Source organism: Lutra lutra, chromosome 2 (assembly GCF_902655055.1).
Source record: "Lutra lutra chromosome 2, mLutLut1.2, whole genome shotgun sequence".
NCBI classification, from domain to species: Eukaryota; Metazoa; Chordata; class Mammalia; order Carnivora; family Mustelidae; genus Lutra; species Lutra lutra.
Window position 1 is genome coordinate 60,638,566 of NC_062279.1, and position 17,831 is coordinate 60,656,396.

At 36.3% G+C, this 17,831-nt stretch overlaps 1 pseudogene; it reads right to left on the reverse strand.

The window, feature by feature from the left end:
• Positions 1 to 538: 538 nt before the first annotated feature.
• Positions 539 to 1,718, reverse strand: LOC125094067 (ethanolamine kinase 1-like; annotated as a pseudogene).
• Positions 1,719 to 17,831: the final 16,113 nt, after the last annotated feature.

Consider the following 17,831-nt stretch of genomic DNA (forward strand, 5'->3'; position numbering starts at 1 on the left):
TATATTTATTTAATTAATTATTTAAATATATATATTTATATATTTATATATTATTATATATTTATATAAATATTTATATAAATATAAATATAATTAATAAATATAATAATAATAAATATAATTTATTTTATATAATTTTATTTTATATAAGAATAAATATGCATCTTACTTATGGTGCATTAAGATTAAAATGTTTACAATGAATACCTAAAATTGTACTAAAAGTAATTAAAGTAAAACCTTAAAAAATTATTCTAGAACGTTCTCATTGCTTACAGTCAACAAACAGATAAGCAGAGGAAAGTCACAGTTATGTTAAGTTTATAATAATTCACATATAACATAGATTAAATTATCAAAGAAAGGATGAAACTGACATCTCCATAGCTCCATAGCTCTTTGCAGATTGAACATATTTCCATGCCTCCACATACTGATGTCAGTAAGCATATTTCTTGACATCATTCAATCTATTTTAAAAAATTGTACAGCAAGGTAACCAAGTGAAATAACAGGAATTTTAATTAATACTGGCTTTTTAGAATTTCTTAAGAAAAGATATACAGGAATTGCTTAGCTGCCTATGAATAATTAAATCTCTTAAGCACTTAAGCTCTTTTAATACAGTAACTGCAGGCTTCATTTTGAAGTTTTTATGAAAATGAACTGTTGCATACTCAGGGAAGTCACACTCAATAGTGGAGTATTTGGCTGAATCAGAGCCCATGATTCCAAAAGATATGAGAAGCCAGTGACTTGAATAAAGAGTATTTCTACCTTCTTTTCAATATCTTCTCTCTTAAAGCCCTTATCTTCTTTGCAGGCTTCAAAGTAAGCATGCAGCCAGTGACCCTGGAGTTCCCTGTCTGGATAGAGTACAGTCTACATCACTTGTGCCTACAAATTCACTGAAGTGATTTCTAATATCGTGTAGCAGGTAGCGTGTCAAGAATTTACAATGAACTGTATGTCACCTTGTTTCTCACTGTAGATGATTTTCTTACGCAATAGCTCATTATGGCAAAGCACAACTCAGAATTTCAGGTTAGAAAGATTCTCCTTGAAATAAATCGTCTCCTTCTGAAGACTGAGGGCTAAGTATATTACTTAGGAACATTTTATCAATGCCTTTATCTGCAAATGCTGTAGGAATGAGAGAGAAATATATTCTCACCTGTAGCCATAGATTAGATTTGGGAATCCAACCATTGTGTGCATGAATAGTATGGATTTTAGCAAGCTGATGAGCTATTCACCTGAAAAGGGCTGAGTTGCAGATGCACTTCTGATCCAATGTTTTCCTCTGTATAAATTTATTGCACAGCACATGACAAGGTACAGGTGAGCTATGGATACAGTTATGAGCTTGCAACACTCAAAACCTCTTCACTTTCTCATCTCACCAACTGACAAGTCAGTCTTATCGCCATTAATCTCTCACCGAGACTGAATCTTCCCTTTTGTTACCCACACAACAGCCAGGAAATTTGTGATTTCATCTATAAAAATGTGCAGGTTCCCTCCTGGGTGGGGGGGGTTGAAATCCCACTGTGGCCACAGGTGTTGAAGGTGGTTCAGAGACCCTCCTGGCCCTTCTTTGCCTCTGGATCCTGAATCATGATATTCAACTTGAGCACCTCTAGGGAGCCCATTGATGTAACATCCATGGTCCAGGAGACAGTAGAGATCACTGTACAGAACGTGACAAAAACCACCATGCGTACTGACTAGCTGGTAGATACTTTTGTCCTGTGACTTCCTGGGGTTCCATACACCTAATGCCTTCTGTTTAGTTGTTTACAATTTAGAACCTCACGTTACAGTTTAGTTGACTCCTAATCATTGCTCCAAAGCTGGTTAATGTTCTTCTTATTCCCTCTCTATAAGATCAGTAAAGGTGCTTTTGTCCTCAAATTTTAGGCTTTGAGGTTGTGGCTTTTCCCTGGTTTTACTGATGATAGGATATTCTTTGTTTTCCACTGTTCAGTTTGTTTTTTATTGATTTTATGAATAAGAGAAGAATTTTTAAAAATCTTTGCTAGGGGACGCCTGGGTGGCTCAGTTGGTTAAGCAGCTGCCTTCGGCTCAGGTCATGATCCCGGCGTCCTGGGATCGAGTCCCACATCAGGCTCCTTGCTCGGCAGGAAGCCTGCTTCTCCCTCTGCCTCTGCCTACCACTCTACCTGTGCTTGCTTTCTCCCCCTCTCTCTCTCTGACAAAAAAAAAAAAAAAAAAATCTTTGCTAGGCCCTCACCCAGATGAAAACTCAGGTAGCATTTTCTTAATACAAAGCAGCAGTTCTCAGATCTAATTGCACATTAAAATTGAAGGTGCTTTTACAATTGCAGTGACCTAACTACATACCAGGTCTTTATACCGGAACTTTTGGAGCTAGACCCAGGCATCGGCCATTTAAAAAATTAAAAAATTTCCCAAGTGATTCTAATGCTCACCCACCAATGTCAGGTCTCATACTTCTCTTTCTATGTGTTTTTTGTTTGTTTGTTTGTTTCATTTTGTTTTTATTTGAGAATATGTGTCAATTTGTACCTTATCCACATAACTTATCTTCATTGAGCCCATTCAATTATTTTTAGCATCAACAAATTGCAATGAAAACTTATTTTTCCAATGTCTTCAACTGAGCTAATATCAGATTAAAACAAATTATTTTCACAGTGATACTATTTTTAGGAACAAATAATTATTCCTAGAAACTAATTATTGAATTGTACAATATAGAGCGTAAGGTTGAAAAAGATGCAGAAAGAAATGAGATTCAAGTTGAATAGTGCTTCATTCTGTTAGCTGAGGTTGCCATAATAGAGTACCACAGACTGGAGGTTTAAACAACAGAAATTCGTTTTCTCACAGTTCTGGAAGCTAGAAGGCCAAATTCAGGATGTCAGCACAGGTGGTTTTTTTCTAGGCCTCTCTCCTTGGCTTATAGGTGTTTGCCTTCTGTCTGTGTCTGCATATAGCCTTCCCTCTGTACCTGTCTGTGTCTTTTTTTTTTTTTAAAGATTTTATTTATTTATTTATTTGAGAGAGAGAGCATGAGCATAGGGAAGGGCAGAAGGAGAGGGACACCAGACTCTCCACCAAGCAGGGAGCCTAACATGGGGCCTAACAGGGGCTCCATATGGGGCTCAATCCCAGGACCTTAAGATCACAACCCAGGCCAAAGGCAGACACTTAAGCAACTGAGCCACCTAGGTGCCCCTGTCTGTCTGTGTTTTAATCTCTTCCTTTTTAAGGGCGCCAGTCAGATTGGATCAGGGTCCACCCTTATGATCTCATTTTAACTTAAATAGCTCTTTAATAATCTATCTAAAAATACAATAGTGTTCTGAGGTACCAAAAGTTAGGACTTTGACATATGAATTCTAGAGGAACACTATTCAGCCCATAACCATACAGCAAATAACCAACATTTTGAATTTTATAACTATGCCAGAATTCTGAAATTATAAAATTAAAATAACAGGTAAGCCATGAAATATAATTAAGTATAAAACTTTATCAAAAGCTTTCAAGTATGCTTTTTTTTTCATTGCAAAGATATATATAATCATAGAAATTTGGAAAACAGAAAGAAGTAGAATGGACAGTAGCAGAAAAATTGTTTTCTACTACTCATAAGTGCTCTTCACATATTGATGCCTGTCCTAGTCTTCTTCCTCTTTCAAGTTAAAAATAAACCCAGTTGGCAAACATGACACAGATGAAATGATGTATTCTGTTTTTCAAATATTTGCTCAATATAATTTAAACATTTTCCCTTTATACTTTACATTAAAATATTTTTTAAAGATTTTATTTATTTATTTGACAGAGAGAGAAAGATCACAAGTAGGCAGAGAGGCAGGCAGAGAGAGAAAGAAGGAAGCAGGCTCCCCACTGAACAGAGAGCCTGATGTGGGGCTCGATCCCTGGACCCTGAGATCATGAGCTGAGCTGAAGGCAGAGGTTTAACTCACTGAGCCATCCAGGTGCCCTACATTAAAAGATTTTTAACAGGGGCGCCTGGGTGGCTCAGTGGGTTAAAGCCTCTGCCTTCGGCTCAGGTCACGATCCCAGGGTCCTGGGATCGAGCCCCACGTCGGGCTCTCTGCTCAGCGGGGATCTTGCTTCCCTTCCTCTCTCTCTGCCTGTCTGTCTACTTGTAAACTCTGTCTGTCAAATAAATAAATAAAATCTTAAAAAAAAAAGATTTTTAACAGGTGTATAATGCTACATCTAGTCAAGAGAAACAGTGTTTTCTTAACTATTCTGCTTCTGGTTAGACATTTGGATTATCAATCAGTATCCTACCAAGAAAACTGTACAATTAAACTGGGTAATTGGGGAGACTTTTGAAAAATAGACTTCATTTTTTAGAACAGTTTTGGATTTATATAAAAACTGGCTGATAGTACAGACAGTTCTTATCTACCTTCTCATCCTGTTTCTCTTACTAACGTCTCACCTCAGTGTGGTACATTTGTTGCAATTAATGAACCAATATTGATACTTCGCTATTAACTAAAGCCCACAGTTTAATCAGATTCCCTTAGTTTTCATGAAATGTCCTTTTCTTTTTTTTTAATCATTTTTTAAAAATTTATTTTCAGCATAACAGTATTCATTGTTTTTGTACCGCACCCAGTGCTCCATGCAGTCCATCCGTGCCCTCTCTAATACCCACCACCTGGTTCCCCCAACCTCCCACCCCCCCCACCTCTTCAAACCCTTCAGATTGTTTTTCAGAGTCCATAGTCTCTAATTGTTCACCTCTCCTTCCAATTTCCCCCAGCTGCCTTCTCCTAATTCCCCATGTCCTCTATGCTATTTGTTATGCTCCACAAATAAGTGAAACCATATGATAATTGACTCTCTCTGCTTGACTTATTTCACTCAGCATAATCTCTTCCAGTCCCGTCCATGTTGACACAAAAGTTGGGTATTCATCCTTTCTGATGGAGGCATAATACTCTGGAGTGTATATGGACCACATCTTCCTTATCCATTCGTCCGTTGAAGGGTATCTTGGTTCTTTCCACAGTTTGGCAACCGTGGCCATTGCTGCTATAAACATTGGGGTACAGATGGCCCTTCTTTTCACTACCTCTGTATCTTTGGGGTAAATACCCAGTAATGCAATTATAGGGTCATAGGGAAGTTCTATTTTTAATTTCTTGAGGAATCTCCACACTGTTCTCCAAAGAGGCTGCACCAACTTGCATTCCCACCAACAGTGTAAGAGGGTTCCCCTTTCTCCACATCCCCTCCAACACATGTTGTTTCCTGTCTTGCTAATTTTGGCCATTCTAACTGGTGTAAGGTGATATCTCAATGTGGTCCATTTCTGTTTCAGGATCCCAACCAGGATACATTGTATTGAGTAGTCAAATCCCCTTAGGCACCTCTTGGCTGTGATGGTTTCTCAGACATCCTTTTTCATGACTTTGACAGTTTGAAGAAAACTGGTCAGGTATGTTGTAGAATGGTACTCTAATGGAATTTTTATGACTTTCTTTATGATTAGGCTATGGATTTTGAGAAGGTCACAGGTGAAAGGACATTTTCATTATGTCATATTAATGGTGCATATGTTAGCATGATTTATCATTGTTGGTGTTGACCTCAATCACCTGGCTGAAGTCCTATTTGTCAGGTTCCTCCACTGTAAAGTGACTCTCCCCCACCCTTTCCATAACGCATTTACTGGTAAAAAAAAAAGTCACTATGTACAGCCCACAGTGGAAGAGCAGGGATTTATTCTCCCTCTCGAGGGATGTGTATCTCTATATATTATTTAGACTTCTTCTGCAAGGGGGATTTGTCTTTTAGCCTTTTTTTTTTTTTTTTTTTTTTTTTTTTGGTTAGTATGGACTAATGGATATATATGTTATTCTTTGGGTTACAACCCAATACTACTTTATTTTGTTGCTCAAATGTTTCCAGCTTTGGCCATTGGGAGCTTTTTCAGTTGACTCCTATGTTCTTTTAACAACCCCACTGATGTAGAATTTTAAATATACTTCTTTACTTTCTGACACTTAAGATGTTCCAGGCTCATCTTATATATTTCTGGTCCCAGTATTAGAATCAGCCATTTCTTCAAGGACCCCTGATTCCTTTTATTGGAGAATAATATTAGAAACCAAATCTGGGCACTGGTGTGCTCACTGTTACTGGGATATCATTGCTTTCTGACTCTCTCAGCTGTCAGGACAGGGAAATATATGCATGTATACTAACTCATGTATATATTCATGTTCATAGCAATCTCTATATGTAAACATCTCTATTAAGCTAAACTTGAGTTCATACTGATGTCTTCAACTCTGACTCATTACCACATGGATTATTCTGGACTTCTCCCCTTGCCTTCGTATAAACTTGTACTCCAGCAGTGAGAAACATGGGTCTGACCATCCACCCACCATTTTCTTAATTGTTCAATGACATGATATATACATTGGAGTATTTAATTGTTAACCTTACTCCTGTAGAAAAAAACTTTATCAAAAACAGTGTAGTGCTGGGCACCTGGGTGGCTCAGTTGGTTAAGTGTCTGCCTTTGGCTCAGGTCATGATCCCATGATCCTGGGATCAAGTGCCACATTGGGCTCCCTGCTCAGTGTGGAGCCTGCCTCTCCCTCTGCCTGCCACTTCCCCTGCTTGTGCTATCTCTCTTTCCCCCTGTCAAATAAATAAGTACAATCTTAAAAAAAAAAAAGTGTAGTGCTTATGTGCAGTTTCTTTTGCCTTTAGTCTTACAGATTCAACTCATTTCCAAAGTGAGTGAGGTGATAAACATTCTGTTGTATCCTCTTACACTGAGGCTGTTTAATACATTTGTAATACAGTTAGATTCTCTGGTCATGGTCTGCATTCCATCCTAAGATCCCCTGACCTAAATAATGCCTTAGAATTGGCATAAATTGGGGTGCTTGGGTGGCTCAGTGGGTTAAAGCCTCTGCCTTTGGCTCAGGTCATGGTCCCGGGGTCCTGAGATCCAGCCCTGCAATGGGCTCTCTGCTCAGTGGGGAGCCTGCTTCCTCCTCTCTCTCTGCCTGCCTCTCTGCTTAACTGTGATCTCTGTCAAATAAATAAATAAAATCTTAAAAAAAATTGGCGTATGTTAAAGTTTACTCTTTGTGCTTTAAGTTCTATGGGGTTATGACAAATGCATGATATAATTTTCCCACCATTAGAGTAACGTACCAGAATAGCTTCACTGCCTAAAATCCTCTGTAATTCACCTATGCAACCCTTCTCCACAACTAACCCCTGGCAAGCAGTGATTGTTTTACTCTCTCTACAGTTTTGTCTTTTCCAGAATATTATGTAATCATATAATTGAGAGCAGATCGTATGTAGCATTTCCAGATTGGTTTCTCTCACTTCGCAATGTGTATTTAAAATTCCTCCATGTTTTTATGGCGACTATATAGTTTATTTCTTTTTATTGCTGAATAACATTCCATTATGAGAATAAACCATAGTGCATTTATCCATTTATCTATTGAAGAACATCTCGATTACTTATAATTTTTGGTGAATATAAATAAAGCTGTTATAAGCATTCATGCGCAGGCTTTTGTCTAGACATAAATTTTCACATCAGTTGAGTAAGTACCTAGAAGTGTGATTGTTAGATTGTATGATAAGATTGTATTTAGTTTTGCATAAAACTGCCAAGCTATGTTTCGAAGTGGCTGTACCATGTTCCATTCCACCACCAATGAATGGCAGTTCCTATTGCTTTGTATTCTCACTAGATGATTTTTACAGAGGCATAATTTATAATGATATGGGCAGGATTTAGGGAAACAAGCCAGGGATAGTGTAATTGCCCATCGGTAGCAATAATGCACGTGGAGGGAAAGAATATTGGAGCCGCTGAATGGAATGTGCTGCCTCTCTGGAGTTAAGGCCTTGGGTCAAGGGGCATAGAAAAACAGCACAGAAATAAGTGGATTCAGGGCTGTAAATATGCCGGCTATACTCTTCTCCCTTCTGATTGTTCTCCTGCCTGTGCCTCTCATTGGCTAAACACAACTGGAAGCCAGAGCAGAAGGGATCCGTTCATGCAATCTAAACAGGTCAGCCTCCCCTAGCACAGAGCAGGCTGGAGAAAATGTGGGCAACATCTTGTGGGTTAAAGGAGAATATCCAGCATATTTATACCTGCAAATTTTTACTGTGGTTTTTTGTGTTTTTGTGTGTGTGTGTGGTTTTTTTTTTGGTCAAAAACTTATTTTGGGCATTTCAGATTATTTGCCCTTGGATATGGTATTTCCAATAGTGGTATTAGTAGACAAAAGAAAATGAAAATGAAGGTTGCTGAAGGACTAATACATGCTACATAAATAGTATCTGAAGTTTTGCCTATCAGAGTTCTAAGATCTTACGATTTCTGTTTCAGCATCATTGTTCATACACACACACACACACACACACACGACATAATTAATTTCATACATTTCCATAGGCATTCCTTTTTTTTTTTTCATTTGTGGTTGCTGTTATTGGCATATGGAAATTTTAATTTAATTTGGGAACAAGACTACAATGCAAGGACTTGGGTACACACTAGAAACAAGGATTAGTATACTTTTTCTTTTAAAATTGAGTAAATTAAACATCTCTACCTATATATTGACATAAATACAGATTTTTACCAAAGACAGTAGATAAAATATATTTTCAGAAACCTATAGTAAATAGTGTCACTTTAAAGGCCTGGTAATTGTGATTTCAAACATGTGCTCAGATTTTTCCTTGTATCTTTAATGCTGGTTTCTCATTATACATGCATCGCTCATGAAAAAAAAAAAAAGTTTGGAGACCAGTTTTGTCTCTGCCCATTTCAGTTTTCTTGCCAATAATAGTGACTTCTCTAGTATCACTGGGGTTCTTGCTCTTTTTGCCTTTCTTTACTATGCCTTCACTCTGATCAGGGAATGCTGACAATTCAAAAAAAGGTCATTGAAGAGACAATATGAGTTTTAAATCTTTCATCCTTTCTCACTTAACAGGGGCATCCATCTTTTCATTCCACTGAAAATGCTCTTGCCAAGGTCACCAATGACTCATCTTTTGCTAAATCTAGTGAAAACTTAAGTACTTATTCAATTGTATGACCTTTTAGCAGCACCTGACACTTTCAATGATTACCCTTTTCTGGAAGCACTGTCATCCCTTGGCATACAAGACACAGCATTTTCCCTGTTTTTCAGGTCTCTGGAGCCAGACTGTCTGGGCTCAACTTTTGGCTCTGACACTGATTAGCTGCATGACCTTGGGTGAGTCTCTCAACATCTTTAGGAGTCAGTTTCCCAACAGTTAAAGTGGAGATGACAATAGAACCTTTCTCTTAGGGTAGGTGTGAGGAGTCATTAAGTGAATGTATGTAAAATGATTCAAATGATACTTGGTACTTTAGCACCTCTTAAGTAGTAACTGGTGGAATGATAGTAAACCAGTTCTCTGAAAAATAAAGCCCTGCTTTGTAGTATTGCCAATTTCTTTGGTGTAAATATGTCCAAGGCCTTAAGTACTCCTACCATCTTGAGTATTTAAAAATGACTTTCCTAGAGCTGGCTGTAGCACACTACTGATAGCTACTACACCCCCCCCAACCCCCACCCTAGTTTCTTAATCAACTCTGCTTAGTTTCTATTGTGGGCTCCTCTTCCTTCCATTTCTTAAATATCACTGCTCTTCAGTGGTATGCCCTAGGGCTTCTCTATTGTTTTACTTTGTATATTTTCTATGAGCAATCTCATCCATTTAAAATAAAATTGAGGGGCGCCTGGGTAGCTCAGTGGGTTAAGCCTCTGCCTTTGCTCAGGTCATGGTCTCAGGGTCCTGGGATGTCAGGCACCATGTCAGGCTCTCTGCTCAGCAGGGATCCTGCTTCCCCGCTCTCTCTGCCTGCCTCTCTGCCTACTTGTGATCTCTCTCCCTGTCAAATAAATAAATAAAATCTTTAAAAAAATACTCAACATCATTGATCATCATGGAAATGCAAATCAAAAACACAATGAGATATTACCTTACACCAGTCAGAATGTCTAGTATCAAAAAGACAAGAAATAATAAGTGTTGGTGAGGATATGGAGAAAAAGGAACCCTCTTGCACTGTTGGTGGGAATGCAAACTGGTGTAGCCACTGTCAAAAACAGTATGAAGTTTCCACAAAAAATTAAAAATTGAATTGCCATATGATTCAGCAATTCCACAACCAGGTATTTACCCAAAGAATATGAAAACAGTGATTCAAAAAGATATACGCAACCCTTTGTTTATTGCAGTATTACTTCCAATAGTCAAGATATGGAAGCAACACAAGTGTCTATTGATGAATGGATAAAGAGGAAGTGATATATATCTATATCTATATATAGAGAGATAGATATCAGCCATAGTGATATATATATATATATATATACATATATATATATACACACACATATATGTGTGTGTGTGTATATATATATATGTATATATATATATATATGCCATAAAAAACAATATCTTGCTATTTGTAACAACATGAATGGATCTAGAGAATATAATGCTAAGTGAAATAAGTCAGTCAGAGAAAGACAAATCTTAGGTAATTTCACTCATATGTGGAATTTAAAAAAACAACAAAAATGAACAAAGAAAAAAAGAGACAAATTAAAGAAACCAGATTCTTGACTAGAGATAATGAACTAGTGGTTACAAGAGGAGAGGTGGGTGGGGGATGGGTGGAATAGGTGAAGGGGATTAAAAATGCACCTACTACAGTGAGCACCTGACTAATATTTAGAACTGGTGAATCATATAAACACTGTATGTTAACTATACTGGAACTAAATAAAAAGAAATAAAAGTAAAAAGAAATAAATTTAGAAGTTGATATGTAATTGACATATTATACAATTCATCCCCTTGAGGTGTACAGTTCAGTGGTTTTCGCATATTCACAGCATGGTGCAACCATCAGACAATCAATCTCAAAACATTTTTCATCACTTGCAAAAGGAATTCTGTATCCAATAGCACTTACTCCTCATTTCTCCCACTTCTCATCAGCATAACCAACTATGACTTTCTGCTTTGCCTATTCTGGACATTTCATATAAGTGGAATCATATGATAAGTGGTCTTTTGTGACTATCTCGTTTTACTTAGCATAATGTTTTCAAAGTTCATCTATGCTATAGCACGTGTCAGTACTACAGTCCTTTTATTGCTGAATAAGATTCTGCTGTATTGATGTACTGCATTTTATTTCTCCAGTTATCAGCTGATGAATGTTAGGTTGTTTCTACTTTTTGGCTATTATAAATAATGCTGCTGTGAAGCTTTGTGTGCAAGTTTTCATGTGAACATATTTTTGTATTTCTCTTGAGTATATATCTAGGAGTGGAATTGCTATATTTAACTTTCTGAGGAATTTCCAAACCATTTTCCAGAATTTGGCGGCAGCATATGAGGGTTCCAGTTTCTCCACATTCTTGCTAACTTTTGTTATTATCTGTCTTTTTACTATAACCACGCCTGTAAGTATGAAATGCTATCTTTTCTCTCTCAATTTCTTCTTTTTTTTTTTTTTTTTTGCCTTGCCCTAATGTCTACTGATGTTGAACATCTTTTTATGTACTTATTGGTCATTTGTATTTCATCTTCGGAGAAATGTCTGTTCATATTCTTTGCCTATTTTTAAATTGGGTTATTTGTCTTTTTATTGAATTGCAATGTCATCTACTTTTATGGTTTCAATTATGTTTTTATTTTTAAGATTCTGAAAATACATGTTTAAGTCTGGATTTCTTTTTCTTTTTTTAAGATTTTATTTATTTATTTGACAGAGAGAGAGGTCACAAGTAGGCAGAGAGGCAGGCAGAGAAAGAGGAAGGGAAGCAGGCTCCCTGCCAAGCAGGGAGCCCGATGCGGGGCTCGATCCCAGGATCCTGGGATCATGACCTGAGCTGAAGGCAGAGGCTTTAACCCACTGAGCCACCCAGGTGCCCCTAAGTCTGGATTTCTTATCTGAGCTTCATAGATGCCCCGTAGTCATTATAAATGCAGTTAAGAGTCCTCAACTCTGCTCGTCTTTTCTGAGTTCTTCCTTCACTTAAAGGTCTTACTCTCACTCTGAAACCTGGGGGTTATTTGTTTTGTTTCTTTTCCTCTAAACCAACCACTAAGTATTTTTTTTCTGCCTCCTAAGAAACTTCTAAAATTTCTATTCCTATGTCAAACTTCTCGAGACCACCATCAGTTTTTTTTTTCCCCTGTGTATCTGTAATGGCCTCTTGACTGACTTTTTAAAGCTATATTTCATTCTCTACACTTCAGAGTCCATATCTTAAAATATAAGTGCTTTTAATGGTCTCATTTCACTTTAAGCATAACATTCAAGTCCTTAATATGGATTCTGTAAAAGAGATAACTTCTAATAATTAAAATTATCAACAATGTATTAGATCAACTTAAAATATACAGAGTTCCTTGTTGCTAGACATGTCCAGATGGAGGTTGAAAATTCATCATCTCTCAAGAACAGTGCAAACAGTACTCATGCTTTGGATAGAAGGTAGAGACCAATGTTTACCAAGACTCCTTGCCATTGTAAGCTGCCATGATTTTAATATGTATGTCCTGCACATGGTAATAACCAAAAAATTGGTTAGAAAATCTCATGTAAATACAAATAAATTTAAGTAAACAATTTTATAGTTGTAAAGAGTCATAAAAAGTCATTTTGTTCAAAAGACTAGAAAATAACAGCACAAAATTTGTCTTTGTAAAAGAATAAAGTAATATAGCAAAATTATAAAAATAGACAAAATTATAATTCTGGGAGTCAGAAAAAGTCAGTACAGAATAAATAAAAATAAAGCACACTCTTTTGGCTAAAAAATTGTTATTGACACAGTTTAAGGTCACTGATGTTTTTAGAGTGGATGAAAATTAGAGACGATTTTTGTTAAAAAATATGCTCCAAATTCTCAGGGTGTTTATGAGCTTCTGAGGTTTATCCATGAATCGACACTAGAAGACCCCTGATCTACAGAATGGGAAGCTGAGGTCTGAAGAGAAATGTTATAAAATATGTGTATAAGAGTTTTTCTAATGGTCAGCCTTACCATCAAAAGTTTTTTGAAAATTAAAAATGGATCAAAAATATACACAAGAAAATAACTTAATAAAAATATATTCTAGGTTTAAGTAAATATGTATTTATTTCAGAAAGATGCATTATAAAAAATAAGAAGTGTTCTGTATTAGAAGTTATCATATAGCTCAATACCTAAATGGTAGTCATTTGAATTATGGAGAAAATTTGAAATAAGTTAATAGACCAAAAGATGTATGTATTCCATTGAGGACTTTCTCATGGCAGACATTTTTTTTTTTCTCATGGCAGATTTTTATTTTTATTTTTTTAAATATTTTAATTTATTTGACAGAGAGAGAGCACACACAGGGAGAGTGGCAGGCAGAGGGAGATGCAGGCTCCTGGCCAAGCAGGGAGCCCAATGTGAGGCTTAATCCCAGGACCCTCGGATCTTGACCTGAGCTGAAGGCAAATGCTTAATGACTGAGCCACCCAGGTGCCCCTCATGGCAGATTTTTAAAGATGTTAAAAAGTTGATCCAGAGAGATATACACCCATGACTTGAAATTGGATCTCTCCAGTTTATAGAGAAATATCACATAGTGGGTTCATTTAATTTGTTTCTTGACTATTGTTTTTAAATACAATTGATCACTATTACAATGGTAAGATGTATTTTTATGGGACTTCTCATAGATTCTCTACATTGAACAATAGGCTCATTTCCTTTCAAAGGGCGGAAGTATTTAGGTCATGGTATGCCCTGGCAGACTAAGCATCATGGATAGAAGATGTCATCCAAAAAAAAAAAAAAAAAGTCATCAAACACCAGCAAGGCATTGCTCATTAACCCTGCCAGAGTGGGTCCAGATTACATCCTCAAGTACTGCCAACTACTTCAAGTTTGATGTCACTAAAGACACATCATTAAATGAATGATGTTAAACTGCTTTGTCTGAAGGGAATGAAATAAGGTTGTGTTATTTTCCTGGGCTGAAAGGGAACTAGGAGGAATCAGAGCAACAGATATCTCTTTTACTCACATTATACAGGCACCTGAATGAAGATGGATTCTGAAGGAATGTAAAATAACATACAGTGAACTACGGAGGCAAAGCTTATTGAATTTAGGATATATTTTGTGCATTTCACTCCTGTAATCCTTTTAAACTGATTGTGTCCTTCAAAATATACAATGGTTAACATCATTTTTTTCATGAGGAATTTACATGTTAGCATTTTATAGTCATGGGTGATTTCTAAAATTACAATCAATTTTCGGTCTATGGGTGGAATTGAATATTTATATTCATAACAGTGTTTTGCTTTAATAAACTGATAAGATACATACTTTAGGTAAATACTTCTTTCATATTTTGATCCTTAGAATTATGCTTGGGTAAAACTTGAAAAATTTAAATTCTAAATGTCTACACTGTGGTGTTCTTAACTTTTGTGTTTCAAGTAAATATTTAATATTTATAATTTTAAAATATTTTAAATTATAAAACTATTATAAATATTTAGAATATAGGTAAGCAAAGTTTAAAAAATTATCTGTAATCTTACCTTCAGGGAAACCTTAAAACCAACATTTTTCATTTGAGATTTTTAATTTTATAGGCAGATGATCACATCAACTAAAATAATAAGAATTACACGTTTTCTTTTTTAGACAAACCATAAGAGACTTAATCTCAGGAAGCAAACTGAGGGTTGCTGGAGGGGAGAGGTGTGGTAGAGATGGGGTGGCTGAGTGATGGACATTGGGGAGGGTACATGATATGGTGAGTGCTGTGAATTGTGTGAGACTAATGATTCACAGACCTGTACCCCTGAAGCAAATAATACATTATATGTTAATAAAAATTTTAAAAATTCTTAAAATGAAAATCAAAAAATTCAATTAGCCAACATATAGTACATCATTAGTTTTTGATGTAATGTTCAATGATTCATTAGTTGCTTATAGCGCCCAGTGCTCATCACCACACGTGCCCTCTTTACTACCCATCACCCAGTAACATCCTCCCTCCACTTTCCTTTTCACAACCCTCAGATTGTTTCCTGGAGTCAAGAGTCTCACACGGTTTATTTCCTTCTCTGATTTTTTTTCCCATTCAGTTCCCATTCAGTTTTCTCTCCCTTCCCCTACGATCCTCTGCACCATTCCTTATTCCACATAGGAGTGAAACCATATGATAATTGTCTTTCTCTGACTGACTTATTTCACTCAGCATAATACCCTTTAGTCCCATCCATGTCAATGTAAATGGTGGGTATCCATCCTTTCAAATGGCTGAGTAATAAGAATTACGTATGTTTCTTTTATCCTTTTTTCCATTGGATGCTGGTTAGAATTTATAGAATAATGTTAAATATTAATGATGATAGTGGATATAGTATCTGGCTCTGCTAGTACTGCTTTTAACATTTCACCATTAAGCACAGTGTCAGCGATTGAAATAATATAGTTTAACAAGTTAATGGATTTCCTTTCTTAAGTTATTTAAATTGTTTTGAAGTGGAAGACATTGGCATCTCTTGAGATTAGGCATATTTTCTTACTTTCTTAAATCATATTAATAGATTTTTGATACCATTTATATTTAACTTTTATCTTTATTAAAATAATTATATAAACTGACACATATTATTTATATATTTCTGTATGGACTTAGAAAAACAGCTCCCTCCCACCATAGCCCTTTTCTTTCCTGTGTCCTCCTTCTTAGTGGGATCCACTTCAAACTTCAGTTATCCCAAATTGTATTTACTTCGTATTTCTGTGGTTTGACTTTTAAATTTCTTAGAGGTCTCTTTTAGTAATAATCTTTCCTATTTTATTAAGACTTATTTTATGGGCTCAGTATATGCTCCATGTTGGCAAATAGTCCATACACACTTGTAAAGAATGCCTCATGCAATTTGCTATCTGATGTTTTCTAAATATCAACCAGGTCAAATTGATCAATTGTTTTATTAAAATGTTCTCCGTCATGGCTAATTTTTGTCTGATTTTTCTGTTAATTGCTGAGAGAAGTGTATTTTGCTTTCCATTCATGATTACACATTTAAAAAATTGTCCTGTATAGTTTGATGAATGTTTGCTTCCTGCATTATAAAACTATATTCCTACATTCGTCTATTTAGAATTGTTATTTTTTCATATAGTTTCTTTTCTTCTTTACCCCTGGATAATACTTTATTTTCTCTCTGATATTAATATAACCATACCAGCTTTCTTGTGATTAGTGTTTACTTGAAATGTCTTTTGCATCTATTTATTTTCAAGCTATCTGTATCCTTATTATTTTTTTTTCTTGGTGCAATTCTGTTATTTTATACCTAAGGCAACTAAGAATCAGAGTGATATAGTGTGTTGACTAATATCCTTTACCGATAGTTCAAAATGGAGATTCTCTACATGGAAGTATGGTATGCATATATTTCTCTCTCTCTTTTTTTTAAGATTTTATTTATTTATTTGATAGAGATCACAAGTAGACAGAGAGGCAGGCAGAGAGAGAGAGAGAGGGAAGCAGGCTCCCCACTGAGCAGAGAGCCCGATGCGGGGCTCGATCCCAGGACCCTGGGATCATGACCTGAGCCGAAGGCAGAGGCTTAACCCACTGAGCCACCCAGGTGCCCCTCTTTTATTATTATTATTATTATTATTATTATTATTATTTTTAAAGTATCCCTTTTAAACAGTATCTACTTGGGTCTGTTTTTTATTTGTGTGTTTTTAAATCAAGCCTGACACACTCCAAGATTTTTTTTTTTTTTTAGATTTTATTCATTTATTTGTCAGAGAGAGAGGGAGAGAGAGCGAACACAGGCAGACAGAATGAAAGGCAGAGGCAGAGGGAGAAGCAGGCTCCCCGCTGAGCAAGGAGCCCGACGTGGGACTCGATACCAGGATGCTGGGATCATGACCTGAGCCGAAGGCAGCCGCTCAACCAACTGAGCCACCCAGGCGTCCCCACACTCCAAGATTTAATTCAAGTGTTGACATTTAAAATAATCATTAATATGATTGTTGTTATTCTTTCTGTATTTGTAAGAGTCTGGCTGCCTCTGAAGTCCTTGTTTCAGTTATTGCTGAGGCTCAATGCACCCCTGTTCTTAAGAAGCCACATGAGATAGCCTGGGAGCATACTGGTAAATTCCTAATTTTCTTCATCATCCAAAAGTTCTGACAAATATATTTACTACTCCTAAAATCATTATTAATGTGAAGGTGGAAAGATACATTTTTACATTGCTTTTAAAAAGTCTAGCATCATGGGGAGCCTGGATGGCTCAGCCGGTTGTCGGTTATCACAGAATCAAGAAGATAATTGGACTTAGGAAAGAACGTTCTATGGGTATAGAACATCTCCTAGGATATTCTGCCTGTTTAACAAATTCCTTTCCACTGTGGGTAAATGAGTGAGGTACCACTGCACAAATGTCCCTAGAGTTTAGGAGGAATCATCTTCCATGAATGTGAGACGGGAAAAGGAGAAGGCATGTGTGAGGTACATGGAAGGTTATGGGAAATTATGGGAAGTTAGAATACAGAATGGCCAGTAGAAATTCTGGCATCAAGATTTAGATTTTTGTATCTGTAAGATATTATTGGATAGTGCTTAGAAAATTATATAGGTTTGTTAACATTTAATTAATTTTTAACTGTAAGTATCCCACATAATTTCCTCTCCTTGTTATTCATTTCTAC